The following is a 23105-nucleotide window of genomic DNA, read 5'->3' as shown; positions in this document are numbered from 1 at the left end:
GGCTGCCGGGCAACGCGCGCCCGCCCCTTCCCTGCACCTGAGAGCGCCCTACGCCAACTGCGTACGGGGCGCCGCGCCGCCCTGCGCCAGCTCCGTAGCGCCGCGAGCTCTGCTGTTTCCTGCAGGCCGGCGCAGCCTTACGGAATCGGCGTAGGGCGGCTCGGCCCGCCCGGCACCCCACCTGCGGCCGCTGCTCTCCGCGCGGTCCCGCCCGGTCCCGCCCTCCGCCAGGGGAGCGGCGCTGCCGCTCGGAGCGCTCCGCGGCCGCGCGGAGCGGGAGCGGCCGAGCCGCACCTGGAAACGCCGCTTGCGTAGAGCTCCTCCGAGAGGTCGGTGTGTGTTACGGACTCTCCGTAATGTCGTCAGCGCGGGCGCCGCACCTGAGGGCTCCCGCCGCGCAAACGGCGTAGGCGCGAGCGTGCCGGGCGCAGAGTGCGCAGCGCTGAGAGCACGGGCCGGGCAGGTGTGTGAGGGCAGGGCCGGCTCGGTCCCGGCCGCGCTCGGGGCTCCGCGGCGGACACCGGCAGTGCGGCGGCACCACCGCTACAGAGGCCCCGGCCCCGGCTGCGGGCGTGAATAGCTCCGGCAGCCCCGGCCCCGCCGACTGAGAGGGGCGCGGGGCAGGGCTGAGGGGAGGGTCCAGGGCAGAGGTGCGGCAGGGCCTCGGCGCCTTGGTTTTATAAGGGGGTTTCATATCCCCCTGCCAAATCCAAAGCGGTGCAGAGTAGGTTCCTAAACTGAGTTGACGAATAGGGTTTCCATTTGAGCGGTTGATCTCCTTGTGGAATCCTCTGTGCCTGAGGACAAATCAAGGTACCTTCGTGGGGTGTTTGGGCAGGTTGGGCTGCAGAAGGAGTGTGGTGGTCAATCATTTCCATATTTCTCTTCTAGAGATCAAGACTGAAAAAGACAAATGGGTTTAAGTTAGTTTTCAGTGCCATGCAATAGTTCTTCCCAATCCCAGACAGGTGGCTGTTCTAGAGCAGATGGGCACTGCAGTGGAGGTGGAGAGAGCTCCCAGAGCTGATGTTCATGGCGCTCCAAGGCAGCCCTGATGAACAGAGCCTTTAGGTATGAGGAGAGAGAGGATAGAGTCCAATGGATTTTCTTTCTTCTTTGTATGTGCGTTACATAGAACAGTTAGAGACTTCATAATCCTTCAGCATTCCATGTGCTTCGACACTCAAATGGCCAATACAGTCGCTTGAGTGCTTCACAATTTCTGCCAGATTTTCTAGGTTAAGTGCCTTTTCAAACTCAGCTTCCAGTGTACAAGTGCATGGCAATCATATTGAATATCACTTTTTATACTTTTCAAAACTGGTTTTATACAGGCTGTGAAGATGAAAGACTGCAGAGCTTTATTCCAAAATAATCAGTACACAATGTGCTGTGTTGAAGCAGCCCCTGAGGGAACTTTGGCCAAAGGCTGTAGGATCAGGAGATTTGTGGTGCTGAAGTGAAACAGTAACTTTCATTCAAAAGGGTGATTTCAGCATTAAAGTGGAAGTGGAATGCATGTGTGCAGTAATAACTTTACATGCAGGGAGAGGTCCACCTTGTTCCAATTAGACTTACATTTTGTGTACTCCTTTGCAAGCTTGTGGCTGAAGTGTCACCCTGGTTCTGAACAGTAAGACATTGCTCTGCCTTTGTAACAGACTTTTATCTTGTCATGCTTGAGGATTGAAAAGAGAAACAAATATGAGAAATCTCAGTTACTGCTTTCAAGTCTTGAATCGAGAGATTTCAAAGCGATGAATGAATTTAGCCAAATCTCCTGTGTGACCTTAAAATATTTGTGCGGGCCTTGTAAAGAGGCAGAAGATAATAGCTGGAAATCAAGGACTGGTCCAAGGACTAAACATGAGAACAGTTTTATCTGAAATTGATTGCATCAAATGGAGACACAGCACAAATACAGCCTGGAGAAAGGCTGCTGGGGGGATGGTGGGATGGGAAGGGGCAGCTGTGAAATGAGTGGCTGTGCAGTGCAGCTGGAAATGTAGTGAGGAGGGGAAAATCTGTAAGAGATGGCACCTCAGGTAGTGAAGTTATTGCAGAGGTACAAGAAGGATGTTTTCAGCTGTGGTCTGAGTGAAATCTTGAATTTTTCTGTTGAGTTCTCCCTTGGGCTAATGATTTACCAAGGGCAAAAACACAGAGGAAAGGGGATTGATGGATTAATTTGGAATACAGGAGATTGGAAGAGCTTTGGTGCTGCAGTACAAGGATATACATTTAACAAGGAAAAGAACATCTGAGGCTTGGAAAAAAGTTAACATCTGTCTTTAGGCTTCATGGAATAAAAAGGAAGAAAATTGAATTTATAGCTCCAAGTATTGTCAATAAAAGATGGGAATTGAATTATACCAAAAGCAACATGGAATTAAGAGTTAGCTTGGTGAAAGTTTAAGTAGTTAACAATAATTATGCTCTTTCTTGGGACAAAATACTGGCATAGAAATAATGATTTTTTTAAAGTATATAACTACGATGGAAATAATGTGTGTTTCCTACAGATTTTTTTCACAAAAATAGTTAAGACACTGTCATGTGTGCTTGAATGTTACCTGCACCCCTCAGACAAACGAGGGGCCCTGTGTGAGGAGTTGCTGGTTGGTGCCAGTGAGAAGGCTGGAGTGAAGCAGGCACTGGGGGATGCAGTGTTGGCCCCAAATGCTCCACTGAGCACTAAGTGGCCATTAGCTACAGGACAGGGGAAACCCCTACCTGAGCAAGGATGGAATGCAGCCTGTCAAATTTCAAGTGTTTGGTATTGTTTACAGACAAATGGGAATGCTTGTGTATTGCCCAAGGGAAGAGGGACTTTTTCTTGTTATAACTCAGAAATCTCTATTTGAGACTTAGCATTGTCTGGTGACCCAGTTCTTTACGAGTTTTTTGTTATTAAATTCTGCCTTTAAACATGTACTAAAGTTAATGGGATTTGTGCAAAGATAGCTGAGGACAGACTTTGAATTGTAAAAAATAATTTTATATGCATGTATTTTAAAAACCTTCATAGGAAAAGCTATCTTTACATGGGAAATTAGTCTCATAAGATTGATATAGCAGAGAGTTTTATTTTGAAAAATCCTTACAAGATCTATATTTATTTTTATTTTAAAATGTATCTCAGGCATAGAAGTGAGAGAACTGAGCAGGTAAGTATCCAGTGTAGAGGATACTTTAAAACTGAGAATTTGTGCTGCAAACCAATAGATGACACAACTTATGCTGGCAGTCATTTGTGTACCTGACTCTCTACCAGGTTTTACACAGTGCTTGCTAGTGTCTGTTGCAATTCTGAATGATTCTCTGACTTTGAGCTAGAGCAAAGGAGATAAAATGGTATTGGAGGAAAATTAGACACCAGGACAGGAGGAATCACACCGTGAAATGTTGCACAGGGCTCCTCAAGTCCCAGAACAGGCTCTGCAGGGTAACATTTCAGAGATCTTTTAAGCAATAGGGATGAGGATCAGCTTGAAAAGCAAGCAAAACTGGAACTAAGGAAATGGGAAATACTTTTTGGTTATGACTAATGCAATTATTAGAGCGGCTACTGCAGGCACTGTGGTGGATTTAGCTTCAAATAAGAACAGAAGTTATGCCATGTGTGATTGATTCCAGGTTGGGTTACAATTTAGAAGTGCAATTAGTGAGTCATCTGTTACTTTATATCAATTATTAAAAACAACAAAGGTCTAGGTTAAAAAAAAAGTGCATGTCTCAATATGTGCTGCTCTAGTTTTTAATTTTCTGATTTCACTTTGTTGTTTGAGGTGTCTCAGCTTTGCAGAGTCGTGGTACTGAGTGTTCCTTAAACCAGCACATGAATTGCTCTTGAGCGAAGCAGCGCTCACCTGCCAGCCCCCGTGGTGTGGCCCTGTCACACCATCCCACCCATACCTGCTTTGGCCAGAGCCACCCTGGGGCAGTGTCTGTGGTGACCTGCAGGCCAGCAGGTCACCACAGGTTTCAGCTTCCTAAAACATTTGTAAACACAAGTGCTTTAATTTTATTTTTTATAGGTGCTGTTTAGGACAGAGTGCAGTGCAGCTCGGCATTCCTGACAGCTCAGTTGTTGTGTAGACTGTGCTGCCCTCAGTGCTCTGGTTGTGTTCTCAGCCCATCTGGCAACTGCTGAATGTGTAAAACTTTTCTTCTGGTGGCCATGACAAAACTCAAAACAGTAAACACAGCTTTGAGGGACAGCACCTGGCTCCACGGGAGAATTGATCTGACCCAACAGAGCGTTCCTCTTGAAATAAGAAGGCCTGGAAGCAAATGATATTACCAACCTTCAGTGGGCATTTAATTACAGTTTCTAATTAAGGTGATGCCCTATATGGTCGTGTGAAGTCTCCTGAGCTGTAACATGGTGTAACATGACATATCAACGTGGAGTGTTGGTACTTCATCTGAACTTCAACACTTCTGTTGTGAATGAAAGTGTGCCTGTTGTGCCTATGGGAATGCAGCTGGGTGCAGGGCATCTCTGCTGTGTGGGAAAAGGGGCAGAAAGAAGGTTCTAAGGTCCTGTTGTCACTGAGCCTGTGAGGTTGGCAGTATTGTATGCAACAAGTTGGACACTGCAATTTAAGGGTGTGAAGTTGCAAAGACTGAGCACTGACCTGCAGCTCTGCTCTCTTGGCATGCCTGGACTGTGTGAACAGACATCCAAAGCAGGACTGAACTTCAAAGAGCTTCATGGCTTTCAGTCTTTATAGTTTGTAATACACATTTGAGATGTGATTCTGTGATCACCGAGCCCTCCCAATGATTGTGGTTGATGTGGTTTGCACTTCTGTGTTACTGCACTTGTAGACATGCTGAACCAATCTGGAAATCAGCTGCTTTTTCCATTTGTGGGTAGGACATGATCTGTGTTTATTTCATATCAATATGAGATAAGTGTTTTCATATATATCAGAGACAAGTAGATAAATATTTGGGGGTATATGTATATCCTTTCTAGAAAAACAGAGATACAGTTGTAAGGATTATTGTTTTGGGGAAGAGTGTGATTGGACCAGATAAAGGATGACAGGAGTTTGGTGCAGGTCCTTAGATATATTAGGGTGGGTTTTTCCTTTTCCTTTGAAGTTTAAGATTGAAAACCTGCCATTGTTCCAAAGCAGAAACAACTTGGGTGGCCTTTTTATCACTAATAGGGAGAGCAACTAGGCAGGACTGACTCCACTGAAAAGAGGCTCTGTCATACAAGAGGTTTTCCAGGTCAAGATTAAAAGCAAAACAGCTCTCATCACATGAGCCTTTGTACTGCACCCATATTTTCTAAGTGCTGTTGGCTTATCTTTAATGTTTATGCTGCTATCAAAAATAAACCCAGCTTCTGTCTCCCTGGGTGTTGTATTCAACATCAACAGTGAATAGCCTTTTTCATTCCTAAATGCTAATTTCCTTTCTGTTTTCAATCTGTTTCTGGTACAAAAATTTTTTGTTCTCAGTGGGTTTGGTTTCTTCCCTCTTTGGTTTTTTAACTGCATGTTTTCTCCTTCCCAAATCTGATTCTGTCTTGGCAATCAGTATTTTTTTGGTGGAAGCAGTAGCTGAGTGTCTATCCATGACCCTGAAGCCTAGAACTTGAATCAGAGTTTGTTTGAGTGCAGCTGACAGCACAATTATAATAATTTAAAGAGAAAAAAAAAACAAAACCTCTACCAAGATTAATTTTTCATTAATAGATTGTGGGGTACTCTTAGGAATAATTGTAATTGTCTCACTTTGAACTGTGGTCAGAAATATGGTCTAAAAATCTTGCTATAATGAGAACCTTAGTTCTAATGAAGTATTGTTATAACTTCATCATACTAGAGCCAGAATTCAATGGCAATTGGAAACTGTTCCCAGGCTGCACCCTTGGGATAAAACACTGACCTTGCTGAAGCTGATGAGGGTGTTTCCTGAAGGCACCAGTACCTGAACCCAACACTGAACATGCCTTAGATTGTCAGCCTCATGTTGACTGTTGACCAACACTCTGCCTCATGTTGGTTCATCTCCAAGTGGCTGAAGCTCCAGAGCAAACAGAGAAGGTCCAGCATGCTGAAGCCTGGAGGTGACAGACTGATGTTGACCAGCACCAAGGCCTCTTTGCAGTCTGCTTTGTCACTGATGGTGTGCTGTCCCCTCACGCTGCACAAACTAGAAGTAACCTTTCTATATTTGAGACTCTTCACTCCATGTACCCATGGAGCAGCTACTGAGCAAATCAGTTTTGTCACATAATGTGATAATTGGAAAACAGATCTGCAACAGATACAAGTCATATTCCAGACTTCAGGCATGTACCTCAAAATTTCATCAACTCTGATATGCCAAAATGTTGTCTAAATGTGGATATTCAGTAGCTGGAGATGTCAGTGAGCAGTGACTAGCAAATGAGCTGTGCTGAAACACTAAGAAAGATTTGTGTCATAGGAGGTATGGAGACTGCAATGCTGACTATCACTTTTGAAGTGTCTCACATTTCTCTCAAAGGGAAAATTGAGCCCAGTCTGTAACAATGGTGGACAGCCCAAATGTTTGGACAAATAGTTATCCTTGTGATAAGAATTTATAGTAAAGGATCTCCCAGCGTTTTCTTGCCCCAGTGCAAGTCCAAAATGGTCATATTAGGCATTTGAACAGAAATGTACCTGGATTCTGGGGAGAGTATATTTTACATGTACTATGTTCAGTGTAGCACATGTCAGTGTGGAAATGCTTCTTTACACAGAACACTGTCTACACTTGGCTTCCTACCTTAGAGTAGAAGCTTCCTGTCACATCTTTGATCTAAGTTTGCTTGCATTAAGAGTGTGAAGTTGAGCACTGTTGATGTATCTTGTATCCTGGTTATTCTTTTTGTTTTAATTAACCTGCCAAATAGTTTTAATATGTGCATGTGCTATCCTATTTGGCTCTCCTGTTACAGGTGCTGTGCAGTTCTGCCTCATGCTCTGGTGTTCAGCCTATCATTTAACTTAAATAAATGTAAAGAATTCTATTAGATGCAAGGTTCCACAGCGCTATAACTTTTTATTTATCCTGCTTGTTCTTTGATGACCTAAATTATTTCAGCTCTAATTACTTATTTAAGAACTATTGATCTCTCAGGTTTTTTTGTGGGAGGACTTAAGGAATAGTGTGTCTCACAAGCAGCATTATAGTTGCCTGCAAATTAAGGCAAGCAGACAGACTGTAGTAATGTTGTAGTAACCAGCTTATTTTAGGTGGCTTATTTTAGGCTAAGTTTTATGTGAAATATATGTGTACTCATTTAAATGCTAAAGAGATGGGGTTCCTGCAGTCCTGAGAGCACAGCTGTGTGTCAGGCAGCAGTTGTCTCCTTAGTGGAAAAGCCCCCCAGTTGTGTTCTGAAGGCATTCAGCACTTGGGGCCCTTTGCTAGAAACCTGGAAGCTCGGGTGCTGGGGCTTTTAACCTTCTCTGTCACTGTGGTTTGTAGTGTGTAACACTAAAATCTCTAAATTCTTCTGTGCTTTAGTTCATCCTGGCTATGAAATGGGGGATAGTGGGGATTTCCTGAGGGTTTAGGGAGCTTGCTTCATAATTGATGTTTGAAGCCAGCATGGTGTGTTTGTTGCAGATATCATTAACAAGGTTTTGTTATCTGCAAAATTAAAGTATTTTTAAATTATAGGGAAATGTAAAAAGTGAAAGCCAAAGGAAAAAAGAGATTCTGCCGTTTCCTTTCGGTTTTGCTGCGTTGTGCATCTTGCAGTTAGTCCCAGCCTGTGTTAGCACTCCCGCTGGATAACGATCTGCCCTCCTCCCAAGGGACAGCGCAACGCAGGCAAAGCTGCTCCTCTCTTCTGTGCTCACTAATTGATCTCTGGCTTGGCCACTTCCAGCAAGGTCACAGAACTGGCAGCTACAAAAACAGTGTTCCGTGGAAAATTTAAAGGGGAAGAGTAGAAGTACCTAGGATGGGATTATATGTTTTTTTAATTCATAAACAATTTATTGGATCTTCTATTTTGTTTCTGCAGAAGTCTGAAAGGACTGAGGTGAAAAGGACTGAGAGCTGTTCCTGCAATTTGTGAGTGATCCTTATCCTGCAAATTGCCCTTTTTCACTTTGTAATTCCATTTTTATTAGAACACAGCATGAGTATTCCTATTCAGATCCTATAAAGGCAAAATAATTCCTAAGCAAGTATAGTGTAATCTTCACAATTTTTTTTCTTTGCAGAGGGTTTGTCATGCTGGCCTTGAAAGGCATTCATGTGTTTGGGTTTTGTTTTCTTTTTGCAGAAGTGCTTGAAATCATTCATGCTACTTCCTCAGAGCTGGTTCTTGATTAGTTTAGGTGCTTTACCATTAGAAAGGCGATGGAAATGTGGAGTTAAGAAACCTGGACAAGCACCAAGCCCAGGCTGTCAGCGAGGCAGTGCCATGGTGCCAGTCCCTGCCATTGGCACAGCAGGGCCTTCCTGGGGCTCTCTGTGCTCGCCAGGGAGGGCTCCCACAGCCCTGCCCAGCCCACTGCATGCCTGCCCTGCTGCAGGGAGCAAACCCAGGCAGAACTGCAAATACAAACATGCATTAGCACAGCCAAAGTGCTCAGTTACTTGAAAAGCAGAGAACTGTACAGGGTTTGAATAGAGGAAACGGGCCAGACTCTGTGAAGTCAAGGCTGGAATACTGAGGGCAGAACAAAGCTGTGCTGCATTATTAGGGGATTCATGAGTGGTGTGGCAGAGAGGGGAAAAGGGGCTTGGTTGACCTGGTATGATCTAAAAATACATAGAATGTGCTATACAGAGTCAGCTGTTGTAGCATCTTTAAAGGATAAAATATGCAGCTTTCTCTGAAGTGGGGGAATGGAAGGGTCTCACAACGCAGGCGTTCAGAAGCACCTTGTGTTCATTCACGTGATCCAAATCACAGTGAGTAGCATACACTGTCTTTGTAGTTGCTCTCAATAATCTGGTAATTGAATTAGCAGCTAAATACTGAAAGATTAGACACCATATCTACCATATCACTTCTACACTCTACCTTTGGGAGAGTGTAGAAGTGAGCCTAACTTGATTATTGCATCAAATCAATTTTGTCTTCATTGTGAGTTGAAGCAAATAGTTAATGGTTCAGAACTTCTTATGCTCCTTCTGTTGCAAAGAACTCTGCCAGTTTTTGGTGTTTTAACTCTTGTGTGAGACATGATACCACAGAGAAGGAACAGAAAAAAAAATTAAATTGTGTTAAATTGTCATAAGCCCCTGAGCTGGTGAGTTGGTTTGATATTGTTTATTCCACTAGAACTCGAAGCGATTAATTGAATAAACATTTGTTTGAGTCTTTAATTTGTCTATAAATATGTATAGTAATTAATGAGGAGGCAAGAAATCATCTTGAGAGTCACCTTGAGCAGAGGATAATCATTCCCGGTGCATTCCTGGGAAGCAGCGCTGTGGTGAAGGTACCCAGGCTCTGCCACCACGTGGCAGCTGCAGCTCAGTGCCGGCCGGGCTGGCTGCAGAAAGCAGAGCTGCTCCCGCTCAAGGGAAGGTCACTGTGCCTCAGGGAAAGACAAAAGCACAAATATTCCTTCTGCAAAATCACACCTGGAGCTTCAGAAGTTTTTCCTGTGCAAACCAAATGTCGGCCTGGCTGTGGGGCTGCACCTGAAGTTGACAGTGTCTGTTTTCTGCACGAAATTTGCTTCAGGGAGCAGGGTGTAGTGCTTTGCCCAGTGCAAGGCACACTCTAAGGAGGAGATGAGGTGGAGGTGGAGAGATATTCTTTGTCGATGTCTGGCTATGGAAATGTATAAGAACAGACCAACCTGTCAAACTGTCTCAGAGGATTAATCCTTTATCCACTATCACTTCTCTAAATAGTGTGTATTTATTCACATATAATATATAATTTATATAGTATTATATATTATATTATAATAATTTATAAAACATAGATGAGTATTTATTTCACATATAATGCACAACTGTGCATTTAAAGTGAAAAATAGTAAAGAGAAAACAAAAGCAAATGGAAAGAAGAGTATGGAAGTAAGGACTGAACGTGGGATTTTTGTACTCATGCATGATTTGTGTATGTGTAAATTCATTATAGATCCACTATAAGTAGCAATGGCAGAACTTGAGATAATGGTTAGTGTTGACTAATGATACAATTATTAAAGTTGACTTTTGTTTCCAAGGGACCTTACAGGAAGATTATATGGCATTGTAAGAGGCGATTAATGTCTGTGCCTCACAAAAAAGGTGAATATTGACTTAGAGTAGCAAAAACAGTCATTACAGTCAACAGAATGGTAAAACTGCAGAATAGACAAATGCCATACATTACAAAGCACTGACTGATATGAAAGGCATGATCTGTATTTGAACACTTGACATTAAGTAAGGTTTTATAGGTTTAAAGTACCTATGGATTACATTATTCTTGAGGAGTACTTGGGCTAAATAAGCACAGTGGGATCTAGGGGAAGTGTTTGCTCACCAGCAATGGAAGTGTGCTTCTCTGACGGGGCAGCAGGGATTGCTGAGCAGGATGAGACAGCTCCTTACCTTGAGAATGGCTGTGCAAAATGTCTGGGAATGGCAGGCTTCCTTAAACTGGAGAGAACCTGGTGCAGAGCACAGGATAAGTCATGTCTTATCCTGGGGAGGAAGTGCCAGTGCACAGTGCTGCTTTCTTCCACCAGAATTCCTGCGTGCCCTCTGCTCCATACATAATTCAGATGCAATGCATAATTAAAGGACTATAAAGCCACACTTACTTTCATGTATTTAAATTCCTTGATGAGCCATAGATGGGTTTTGCCCTGTCTGTGCTTTTGCTTTGCCTGTTTCTGTAGTTTGTTGAAACAGTGGGGACCATGGCCCAGTGAGTCAGCAGCTCCTGAGAACCACTTCCAACATACTAATCAGTGCCAACTGTCAGGATTAGTATTCTATTAGGAAAAAGTATAACTATATAACAAAGTCTAATTAATTTGCAGTATCATATATTCCTTCCTCTGATTAATTTGCAGTATCATATATTCAGTTCCTCTGTTAGCAACATCTTTGTAAAGTACAGCCTTTCCAAAGCAAAAACCCTAACGTTTAAAGGTACAGATCTCACAGTAGCAGCAAAAAAGCTCTGCCTTGAATGGCCTAAACTGCCATCCTTCCTAGGAATAGTGTCTGTGTGTCAGCTGAGTGTGTACAACATCTGTTTGCTCATAGGGGTCTGCAATAAAGACTGGCTTTAAATGGAATTAAAAGCGAAAACATCAATCATACATCTTGAACTTTCTCCCTGTTGCTTTCTGTTCTAACTTCCTTCTCTTTAGATGAGTAGTTTGAGAGTGGATCACATGATGGTATTTCCAGTACTTCCAGTGCTATAATTGCTCTGTGTGGAAAGCATTGCTGAGGTGCCCTGGGCCTTTGCGTTTCGAACATTGGAAGTGTAACATTTTATATATTTAATCACCATCAAGTAGAGTGTTTGGATCCAAGCTATTTAGAGCAACTGTCTGTGCTATTGCAACCCACTCAGGGCCCTGAGGGAGACCTATGAACAGAGAGAAGGCTCAGATTTCTTTGAGTAATTCAGTATTGCCAAATACTTTGGTTTGCTACAGCTGCTGGAGAAGTATTGGGAAGATCTGTTCAGAGGACATGGTGTTAGAAAAGATCTGTTTAGAGATTCAGGAAAATGCTGCTGCTTTCTGCTCTGAGCATCAGAACTGCGAAGAAAACATAACTTACGTTGGGTATGAGGTAGAAATCAATATCTGAAACATTCTTCAAAAACAGAATTGAAGGCTAACATCCTTTTAAGCTCGTGGCAGGAAGAGCCTCCTCTTTGCTTGAACAAGTTACTGTTTACAGCAATTTTAATAAAGTATCTCCTGGCAAAAACACGGAGTTGTAACATCTCTAAACCTTTAATAGATGAAACAGTGTCCTTCAAAATCCACACTGCTCAGTTAAACCTTGCTGGCATATGTTGTGACAGGGATACATAGTCTTTGATAGACTGTATTGAGCCTTTTCCATTTTATCTTGATAATGTTTAGCTCCTTCCACTTTTGGGATGTTTTTCTTCTGTACTTTCCCTTTATTTTTTCTCCTCCTGGAAACAAACAACCCAAAGCATTATTCTGTCACCTGGCACCTCTCAGGAGCTCAACTACTCAGAATTTTCATGAATACTCCTGCAAGCAGTTTAATTGTGGGGCTGCTTCCAACACCAAGCTGTGGGTCTGCTGTGCTACTGCTGTAGCCTTCACCCTGCCTAGCACCAGGACCTGCCCTGCTCCATGGTGTGGATCCCCAGCCCATCCTTGGGGGATTCAGACCCTCTGGCTCTGAGGTTAGGTACCTGTACTTATCCAGCCTCATGTAATTGAGGCATTTTTCTGACAGGTAGCTACAAACAGGATTTCACAGCACGAGGATCTCAAGCAGAGGGGCTCTCACTTTTTTCTTTCTTCTGTTTCACACTTTGTTATGACACCTCCATCTGTTTGCTGTTTTGTGCTTGTATCATTGCTGTGAAAAGATAATGCCATTGCATCTTTTCTTCTCTCTAAAGACAGAACAGATGACATAAAATTTCTCTCAAGGCTTTCATGATCCAGTGGTTTTGACTCACTGGACAGATGTTATTCAGGACTTATTCCCTCTCTATATAGATTTTCTGACCTTTGACAGACTCATGACCCTCACAACCTGCTGGAATGTGGAAGGACAGAGCTCCCTAGGAGCAGGTTCTCCATTGGCCTGAACCAAAGCCTCCTGTAATTGTTAGCTGTCTTTAATTGCTTCTTTGGGCTTTGAGTCAGATGCTAAGTGTAGAAGGCACACAGTAATTAGGGATCTGTCTGGCTTCTTTTGGCACTCCAACCTGATGTCCCATGAATAGCCATTTTTCCCAGCCTTTGAATTGGGATGAATTCATCTGCTTCTCTGCTGCTTCACTGCATATTAATTGATACTTGCATTTATGATACTACATTGTATAATGCAGTAAAAGCCTGAAACTGGGAAAATGTGCAATATGGCAGAAAAGGGAGAGCTTACCAATGTATTTCCATAGTTCAGTCCCTACCTCTGCTTTGGGAATACTTGTGCTGTAGAGAAATCAGCTGGGTAGCAGTGAGAAATGCACTTGCAGGTAGAAGGTACAGAATGCAGAAACTGAGTCTGAGGAGGGTACAGCAAAAGCCCTTTCTGGATGCATACGTTTGTACTTAATGATTCTGCACTGATGGAGAATTTTGAGTATTCTGTTTCTCAGAGAGGATCCTTAAAGTGTGTGATGTGAATTGTGGAACCTTTTACTTTTCCTGCAGCAGCATGTAATTGTTTGTGAGTGCCTTTCCCAAAGCAATTGACTTTAGTTGAAGCAAGTTGAAGCTCTTGCAATTGCTGAGTTCATATTGCTGCTCGTGTCAAGGCAGCTGTTGGGGCAGTTCCTGTGTTTGCAGTGGCAGAGCAGAGGGGGAGTGCTCTCGTGTGGATGGACTTGGGGAGCAGCAGAAACCTCCTGACCCTGTGGAAATGCAATCCCAACAGCAGCCCTGGCCAGATACTCCTCTGAATGAGGCTATGTGACATGAGTGAAGGTTTGTGATGAGGGCCAGGCATGTCTGTCATGTTTAGCACAGCGTAGTCTGCTTCCTTCTCTTGAACACTTTGTCTGAAAAAAATGGTGAGTTTTTCTTGTCCTAATTTGCTTTGTGCCTCATTAACTGTTACTCTCTGTGCTGGCATACGTAATGACTGGGCTCTGTTGTGCTCAACATTGTCTCTGGTGTGGTTTGATTTTCAGGATATGAGTTTATTTTCTTTCCCACCCAATGGTGGCATAGTGGGCCACAGCTGGGAGGGTCATTTAGGCTGAGTCCATAGATCTTTGTGCATCAGTTGATGCTTAGATGCTACAGCTGCCAGTCCATCCCACAGGCTGCTCCTGCAGCAGGACCTTCTGCAGAGGCACTGCCTTAGGGAAGTGCTGTGGTTCCAATCTGTACTGCCTTGAAAGGAGCACATTGCTCTTGCATTGCTCTCAAGCACTGCAATTCAGAGCATTCTCTGAAAAGTGAAATGGCCAGAGCAGACACAATAACAGCTCCATCAAATATTGATAAAGTAGGATTGTTAATTAGAATAGGGGTGTAGGATTAAAATGTCCCTTGAGTTGCATTCCCCATTTGATGTGAGAGTGTGGTTTTGTGGTCAGGGAGTGGGAAGCTCAGGATAACTGGAATCTTTTCTCGTCTCTTCAATGTGTTTGCTTAATGTCCTTAGTGGTTCAGGGGATATATAATACTATTGACCAGGCTTGCTAGAATTCTGATATGCTCCTTTGGTGGCACTGCTGGGAGTGAACTTTACAAGGATATCTCTGTTAGTGTATTTTGGTCTGGTTTGTAGCTCATAAAAAAAAAAAACCCTCTGACCAAGCTGGTAATTTGCAGTCCTGTTGTCCTAGAGTCTTGTCCGCCCTCAAAGAGCTGTGTGTCTTTGTGAGAGGGTGAAAACACTGCCTCAGTTCTGTGGAGCATATACCACTGGACCACTTGGCCCTCAGGTACAGTGAAGGATAACATTTTGCTTTTGAAAGTGTGGGTAGTGCTGAACTAAATAGATATCAAAGCAAACAGAATGAATTGAATTTCTCAGTTACACAGCCCTGGTGTAAAAAGGAGCTTTCAATGTCTCCCACTTGAAAAAGACACCACAGGTTAGCTATGAGACTTCCTGTTAGAACAAAGCCCTGATCTGCATCACTAATAACAGCTGAGGTCATTAAAATAGAAAGAATTTCCCTTTGAATGTCTTTTGAACAGTATCTGCATTCTCTGTGTCACTGGTGTTAGGTTTTCTTTTCCCACTGTTCTGGTCCATTAGGACGGTGCACTAAGGATTTATTTTCCTCTTAACATTCTTCCCGGTTCTAATATTCTACCTAGAAGAAGTGGTTTAAACCTGTTATAATTATGCAAGTTCTGTAAATTCATTCTTCCATTCCTGTGCACAAACTGTGTGCTCTTGGGTCCCTCAGAATGTGTGTGTGCAGCAGCAGTTTAACATCCCTGTGTGCCCCAAGGCTCTTTTAGCTGGGAGAACTCTCCAATCTGAAGCATCTTCTCTTCTTTTCTTTTTTTTTTTCCTTTTCTTTCCCTTCTGAGTGTTTCCCTGCTCTCTCTAGAGCCATTAGATGCTCTGACTATGCACTTCAGGAGATCAATATGCTTTTGGCATTCACAGGCATTATTATTCTGAGACTGTACGACTGGTATGTATTCATCCTATTAACATCTGCTCAAAATTCCCAACATCCCAGCACAGCTAACAGAGAATGACCGTGTTGTCCTTGGTCAGGCTCTGTGCAATGGATGTTGACACCTGGTTTATTGTTGGACAGATTCCACTTCCCCTTTTCCTTTGTTTTGACCTCATTTCACCCCTGGAAGTTCCGTTTCAGCTGGAGATGGATGACTGAACTGGGAAGCATTGTGTCCACTGCTGCTGTGGCAATTCCTCTGTGTTACTGCCCAAATAAGTTATTTATCTCCTACATTCTAGGGGCCAGTTCTGACCTAGCAGTGAGGTTCCAGCAGCCCTCGAGGATGTGCCTGTAATGGAAGCACCAAGAAAAAGACAAGAGTCTGCTGGGCAGATTCAACAAATCGCTGTCCTTATGGATGATGTAACAGAGGATTATAAGCTTTAAAGTCATGGAAAGAGGATGAACCGTGGCTTTGACTTCAGTGGTAACTCTGTGGATATTGGGTGGTGGGAATACAATGTCAGCTTTCTGATTGTAACAGATCATGGCAAGTTAGGAGGGGAGAGAAACAAGGAAATTTGAGCTAAGTGTGTATCAGTGTGGAAGTTAATAGCCAGGAATGGGATTCTCTGTTTTAAAATCCTGTCTGAATGATGTAACCTCTTATGAATGGGAAGAAACTGTTTCAAGGGGAAACCTGTGTTGACATTCCTGACTTTCTCCCCTGCATTTTGATTGCTTTGGTTTTCTCATTGCTGCTCTCCCAAAAGTTGGTTGCTATAACAAGAGGTTTGTTCAGATTGTAATGTGCACAAGATTACTGAGGGTTAACTCTGACTAACAAAATAAAATTAAAAATAATCATTTGCTCATTCAAGATTTCAATGTCTGTATGATTCCTCAAGTTAAAAGAGGAAATGTTGTAACAGCCCATAGAAGTTGACTTTTTACCTTCCTATGTGAAAGGAAGCTGTGAAATCTCAGAAATACTGGGTATTGAGAACTGATTAATCTCCATTGCCTGGCCTGAATCAAGGGAAATGCAGAAGCCAAGGGAACCTGTGTTTTAGCAAGCTTTACAGGAGGCAGAAACAGAATTGAAGGACTCTTCACATAGTCTCATATATTACAAGTGGCAGTGGTTTGTCATTTTCTCAGAACACACACAATCACACACACTCCCCAAATAGATTTTCGTGCTTCTTGGATTCTATTTTCTCCAGCATGCTTGCTATAGTGACCTCCTGTGAAGGGAGACTGGCAGAAATATGCGAAGTGCCCAGAGTCATGCACTAAAAAAGGGTTTAGATCAAATGGAGTTTAATTCTTCAGCCAAAGCTTTCCTTTGAAAATCACTGATGGGCCCTCGTGACCCTCCAGTGGCTCACTGAAGGTGTGGGTTAGCAGAGCCAAGGAGCCACAGATCGAGTGGACATCACGGAGCAAAGCTGAGCTTCTGCTGCTCTCTGTGATTCTGGGAAGCTCAGCCATCTGTACTTTGGCTTCCCTTCTGCTCCCAGAGACAGCAAAGGAGATTTTGCTAAAGTCCTGTAATAGTTGGGGACCTAAAGCTGAGTTGGAAGCAAAAAGGTTCATAATTTGCCCAGAGAATGTAGCTAGGCTGGCATATGGAGTCAGTCCCAAAGTTAATGAGAGTTAAATTGTCAGGTTTGTGACTTCTGTCTCATAAAGCATTCAGGCATAACAAATGGTGCTGACACACTGGCCTTGGCATGGAAAACTTCTTTAAATATACAAGATGCTGCTTCTTAGTGGGGTATATATAAAGTTGGCATGGATGCAGTGAAGTTTCTTGGGGATAAAATGGGTAGTATTCCAATAAGCTGTCAATTATATTTCTTTCCAGAAATTACACATATAATTGGTGAATGGCAAGGCTGGATTCACATTAAATAGTTGATTTAAAGTATTATAATTATTTTAATATTTTTCCCCATAGTCCTTGGGAGGATTCTACATCCATCCACTTCAATATTTTGTATATAGTCTCATCAGAAGCCTTATGTGTGTCTCATCAGAGAAATGCTTTGGTGCTTATTCTTTCTCTTACTGAAATAGTTGTAAACCAGATGAAGTGGTGCTTCTTGGTGCTTTTACCAGTTCTTGGAAAGTTTCTAAATCCATCCACTTGAATATTTGTATACAACTTCATCAGAAACCTTAGGTTTTCTTGTTTTATTTTTTTTTTCAAAAGCCATTGAGCAGATTTTGTTTCAGACATATTGATGAGCCCCTGTGCACATTCAGCATACAGGTTAGCAGAGCAAGAGATTCAAGCATTTGTGCTGCAGATCAATATCTCCTCTGACAGAAGCCCAGCAGGAGCTCAGTTTGCCTGCTGTTGTGAGACATGAAGTAGAAAATGTTCATAAACCATGCTGGCTAAGAGGAGTGGAACAGAGCTTCCCTCAGGGCAGAGGGAAGTGCTGAAGCCCTTGTCTCTGGTCTGGTTCTCCAAGTAGAAGCATACAAAATACTCATTTGGAGACCATGAGAACAGGCTTGAATGCTGTTAACAATTACTTGAAGATCTGTATTGGTCATTCTTAGAGGTTTGTTAAGCAATCTGACAAATGGCTGGTGATGGAGACACCAGGATTCAGCATCCCAGTAAAATGGCAGCGTGTGCTGTGGTAATCCCTGCCAGACCCTCTCCTCCAAGTGAGAGCAAATCCAGCAACTCGTGCACACCCACTTTAGGTAGAGCCCTTGTTCTGGGGCCTTTGTGAAGTAGAAACAACTGATTCACACAGGAGCTTCAATCTGTGAAGTAATAATGCTAAAACTGGTGTGAAACTGTACTTTCAGTATTTTTCTAGTATTTCTAGTATTTCTAGTATTTCCTAGAAAGGCAGGAGTGTGCCAGCCCAGAATACTGAAAGTACTGGACAATATCCCCACCTTTGAGTCAGGAAACTGAATGTGGGACTGTTCCTTTACAGTTGTCTCTTGCCTTCATACTAATCTATCTTTAGTTACCTGCATTAGATCTGGAGATAGCACAAGTTTTTAGTATTCATTAAGGTATAAATACACAAAAGCGAGCCCCACATCTTTGGCATCTTGGAGAACATTAATCATTCCTCAACATTTGGCACATTTGTGATCTGCACCTATTTTAGTTCCTGCCCTACTGTGGTGACGATGTCCAGTTTTCCCAGAGGCCTCCCTACGGAGCAGACTGTGCGTGAGGTCTGTGAGGGAAAACAGAGAGTGCAGCTGGAAGGAAAATGAGGCAGAGCTTGCTGATTTTATGCAGAACCCAAAGGTGTCATTTCTGTGGCCGAGATAGATGTCAGACAGGACTTTGAGGCTATACTCATCAGAGCTCACTTGGTGCAGCAGAATGTGTTTGTTTTCCAGGTCCAAAATTCCCCGTTTTCCCAGTCCCCTGTTCGGCCTTCCCGGAATAGCAACTTCAGAAGGAGGAGGTTCCTTCAGCCGGGCTGTTCTCCCTCCCTCTGGCTCCGAGTGTCGGTCCCTTTGGTTTTCCCCTGAAGCCCAGCCTGGCTCCGGGGCTCTGGCAGTGTGGAGCTCTGCAGCAAACGCTGCTGATCTGACCTCTGCAGGCTGCTTTGGGGCTGGGAGCACACACCTGCCCTCAGCGGCTTTCCCGCTGGAAAGCGGCAATTTCCAAACGTGTGGGATCGTTTGTGACAAAAACAGCAGCAAAAAGGCCTCTCAGTATTCACCATGCCTTCAAAACACTCTCAGATCCTGGCAATGTATTGGGCACGTCTTTCCTGCTATAACATTTTACTGCAGAAAATCTTGCCTGAGACCTTTTTTACACCATTTTGGCTGCCTCCTGTTAGGTGATCAACATTCTCATCTTCCATCTGCCGGAGAGGCCCCTTGGAAGGGATTCACCTCCACCAGGCAGCTGTAAGCAGGGAAGAGGATCAAAGAACATGAAGCTGATCTGCAGCAGGGTCTCACATAGATCAAAGGGTACATCCATGGCCAGAGCCTCCCTCCTGTGACTTCCTCGAGAGACAACTTGGCAGGATTGTGGCCCTGTCTTCACCACAGCCCCATCTGTGGGTGTTTGAATGGTTTATCTGTTGGAGAGGAAGACATGGGTGCTGTGCACATGCTGGATATCTGTGTCATGATCCTTACAATAAGCTCTTTTTTGGGATGAGGCATGTCATGATGATCTCTGAACAAGCAGCCAATGCTGCAAGCAGAGGAAGTGATTTCAGACCTCAGGCAAACATAATCATTCTGCTCTTGTCCTCTGGACTGCCCCCTCCTCTTCCTCAGCACTGCAATTTTATCTGAAATTGATGATCGTGCTCCAGGAAATCGAGGCTGTGCCAGAGCTCTGCTCTGTCCAGTGCCCAGACAAGAACCCTCCTGCTCTGCCTTGTCAGCCCCCTTTTTCCACTGACCAATGTCACAGGCTCAGGATTCCAGCGTTTATCCGGCAGCATGATTTGCTTGCCAGCAGTTCTGATTAGCAATGATAGGAAACTAAATTTATTGTGTCTAAAAATGCAATTAAGATGTCTCAAGACTGGAAATTTTGTGTAATTTTGCCAGGTTTTAATAGCAACTTTAAGGTTTTGGCTCACAGCCCAAACTCTGCTTTGGCTGCTGTGCTGTGGGGATGTTGCAATGGGTCTTGCAGCATCCCGGGTGCTGCTGACACAGTCCTGCAGCAGGTCAGGATGTGTCCAGTTGCTCGCGTTCCCCAGTGCTGCTGTAACGTTCATTTCTTTCCAGCTCTCTTGTTCTCACAAGGGAGCCTTTGGTGACTTTGGCAGTGCAGAAGGGACATCTAGTGGGCTGATAGGAGAGTGGGGACAGTGCCTGTTCAGGGCAGCAGGAGAGAGCCAATTTCCAGTTAGAGATTGGACTCTGGGGAACCCTTGAGTGTTACAGCACCAAATTATATTTAAACATTTCAGTGTACAGAATTGGCCTGTGTGTCTGGAGTCTTGAAATTCCAAAAATTTAAGTTTTTAAAAATATTCCTGGCACTTTTCAGCGGTGTCAGAAAGCAGAAGAGTGTATGGAAGCAGTCAGGTTTGGTGCAGTTTTTGAGTGGAACTGGAAAGTTTTCTCTTTACTGACTCAACTTCCCAAGCCTGCAGCCACTGTTAGTATGAACTGCTTTGTGTAATGTTGTGCCTAATGACCCTTAGATGACAAAGCTGGGACAAAAATCATGACTGATGCTGTTGGCTTCCATTGCTCAATTCAGTAAAATAGGTCTGTGCCCCGTGGTTCCAGGAAGGTGGGGAGGGAAGGTGAGGCTCTGTCCTCTGTGGCAGTTACAGCATGCACGTGACAGGAGAGAGGAATGGCTTTATTCGTACCACTGATATTTGCTGGCCTGTCACACGTCTCCAGTATCCAATCTGCATTATTAGGATTATTTTAAGCCCTGTGTGAGGAAAGATTGTGAAACTCATGCGAGTGTACATTGTTCTTTGAATTAAAAGCACACTTTCACTAAGGTACTTCGGTGTATGGGCCTCTCTGAACTTTTTGTAGAAAGATGTACGGGATTGTTTTGTGACAAATATACAGAAGAGTATAGAATAAGTGGACAGGAAAGTTCTGCTGAGTACCCCAGACCTACTTTCTCATTTTTCCTCTAATCCAGCTTGCCCACTGCTGCCCTGTTTCCATGGCATGCGTTTCCGGCTTGCGAAGGTTCCTGCTTCAGGCTGAGAATAGAAGCCTTGCTGTTATGCTGTCCTTAAATCTCTCATAATGAGTGTTGCACCAAGGAAAGCAGCTGTGTCCTTTGGCTCTAGTTTTAATTCTATGTTAAAGAGCAGATTATGGTGACGTTGGACGGCAGCGATGCGGAGGTAGCACAAACCATGACCAGTTTGGGGAAGGCTTTAGCAAGGATGACTAAGGACTTGGAGCTTATGCTTTAGATAACAAATCCACCCAATTGTGCTCCTTTGGAAATGTAGTCAAGCCTAACAAATCAGGGCCTTAACAGAGTTGCATTAGGGTCATTTAATTGGACTAAGCTGGTTAATACCCACATTGGCTTTTGTATGCCATGGGGTCCAGCACAGGAATGGTTTGCTGTTTATGCTGGCAAAATCTCATAAAATTGCAACCATGAACATTGATAAAATTAAACTATAATGTCCTCACAGGTAGAAAATGGATTAAGGTATTTTGATTATTACAAGGAAGTTGGATGTAACTGTTTTCCCTCAGTCTGGCTAGTGTGCCACAAGTCATGGCTCTGTCCAGGGTTCAGGGTGTGCCAGGCCACACAGCACAGCAGGAACAGCAGGGCTGCACAAGACCTCAGCCTCTGTGGGATGACCTCCAGTTTCTGGGGAGGGGGGGGGTTTGTTATTCTCATTCTGTTTCATGAAAGCTGAGCAGGTCCTTCAGGTAGTCCTAGAAACCATAAATTACCATGGATTAGGTTTGTTTTCCAGGTGTTGTGAAGTGTTGCACTACTCGCCTTAGAGCAGTGCCTGGCTCAGAACGGTGCTTTGTTGCCATGTTAATTGTGCAATGATTCATAGGTATTTGCTGGGGTTTGGAAAAGGTGGATTGTGAGAGCATAATTCACACAGGTGAGAAAGAAATATTATGAGCAGAAAGATTCTGCACTCATCAGTGTTTGGTTACGTCCCCTGACAGCAAAACCAGAGTCTAAGGAGACAGAAACGACTTCCAGATGGTTGTGGTAACTGGAAAGAAACTAATACTGAGGCTGATCCTGAGAAAACAGACAGGACAGCAGAGATGAAAGAGGGGGCAGGGTGGTCCAGATAAGGTTGATAACACATGATATATCATCTTTGGAGCATTCCAAGGCAGGACATTGAGATGAACCATTTGTTCCTGAACTGCAGAGTCTGGGTGGTGGAAAGGCTCTTGCTGTGGCTGTTCTGCTTCTGCACTGAAGGTAATACCCCTGCAGTAACTATCCCATTTCCATGCACAAATCCCGCCAGCCTCTGCTGCCCTGCAAGGATGCTGGGATAATGCAGATTACTCTGTAAGATTGCTCCTGTTTTCTGCATCTGTAGCTTAGGTTTGTCTGCACCAATTCCTTGCTATCTTGTGTATTTCTTGTTTAAACTAGGAATTTGTCTGGCATCTTACCTGTGTTCTATTTTTAGTTGTTAGTGAAGGGTGAGGCAATGCACTTAATTCTCATTACAGTTAGTTTAATCCAATTGTGATTTGGATTTAGAGAGACTTAGTAGGTCTCAGCTGAGTATGGGCTGTCTTTTTTCAGTTACTGTCATTAAACAATGCACACTGATAACATTTTCCACATCTAAAACTGAACCCATGTAGCCAAAGGTGGTGTGATTTGGTGCCTGTGTTTTGCACCTCTGTTGATCTCTGTAACTGTTCCTCAGTTGGGAAGAGGGTTTCTGTGTGTTTTGTGAGCTCACCTGTCCTGTGGGATCACCCACCTCATGATGAGACAGCAGTAAAGACTATTGTGGACTAACTCTGCTTTTTTGGGTTTAACGGTGCTTTTGTCTTATTTCTCCTTGAACAAAGCAGCTTCTCTCAGGAAACCGGGTTCGGTCTTGCTGTGGAGTTTGTAAATACGAGCCGATACAGCACACTGCATCCTCCAAACAGCCTCGGTCCCGAGCCAGTTGTGAGCGCTGTCCCGGCTGTGGGGCTCCCCCAGGTGTGTTTTGTGCATTACGGAGCGGCAGAGAGACCCGGCCGGCCCCGTTCCCCGGCAGCCCCGGCCGCTGCAGCGCCCTCAGTCCGCTCCGCGCGATCCAGGCAGGCTTTGCCGGCGCTCCCGGCGAAGGGCTGCGGGCTCTGGGCTCTG

The 23105-nt window shown here is 43.9% G+C and overlaps 1 protein-coding gene across 3 annotated transcripts in view; it reads left to right on the top strand.

Annotated features, from left to right (window-relative positions):
* The first annotated feature begins 213 nt into the window (after positions 1-213).
* Positions 214-23105, top strand: part of CRB2 (crumbs cell polarity complex component 2) — a 55042-nt gene continuing 32150 nt past the window's right edge. The window contains exons 1-2 of one of the 3 annotated variants that reach the window (XM_015644541.3): positions 214-329; positions 8024-8073. The gene's annotated coding sequence lies outside the window, so the exon portion shown is untranslated. Of the gene's footprint in view, positions 330-397; positions 7890-8023; positions 8074-23105 lie in introns of those variants that run through there. The other 2 variants (XM_015644540.2, XM_033518415.1) reach the window with 2 other exon arrangements.

The sequence above is a fragment of the Parus major genome, chromosome 17, assembly GCF_001522545.3.
Source record: "Parus major isolate Abel chromosome 17, Parus_major1.1, whole genome shotgun sequence".
Taxonomy (NCBI): domain Eukaryota; kingdom Metazoa; phylum Chordata; class Aves; order Passeriformes; family Paridae; genus Parus; species Parus major.
This window is presented reverse-complemented; position numbering and strand designations above follow the sequence as displayed.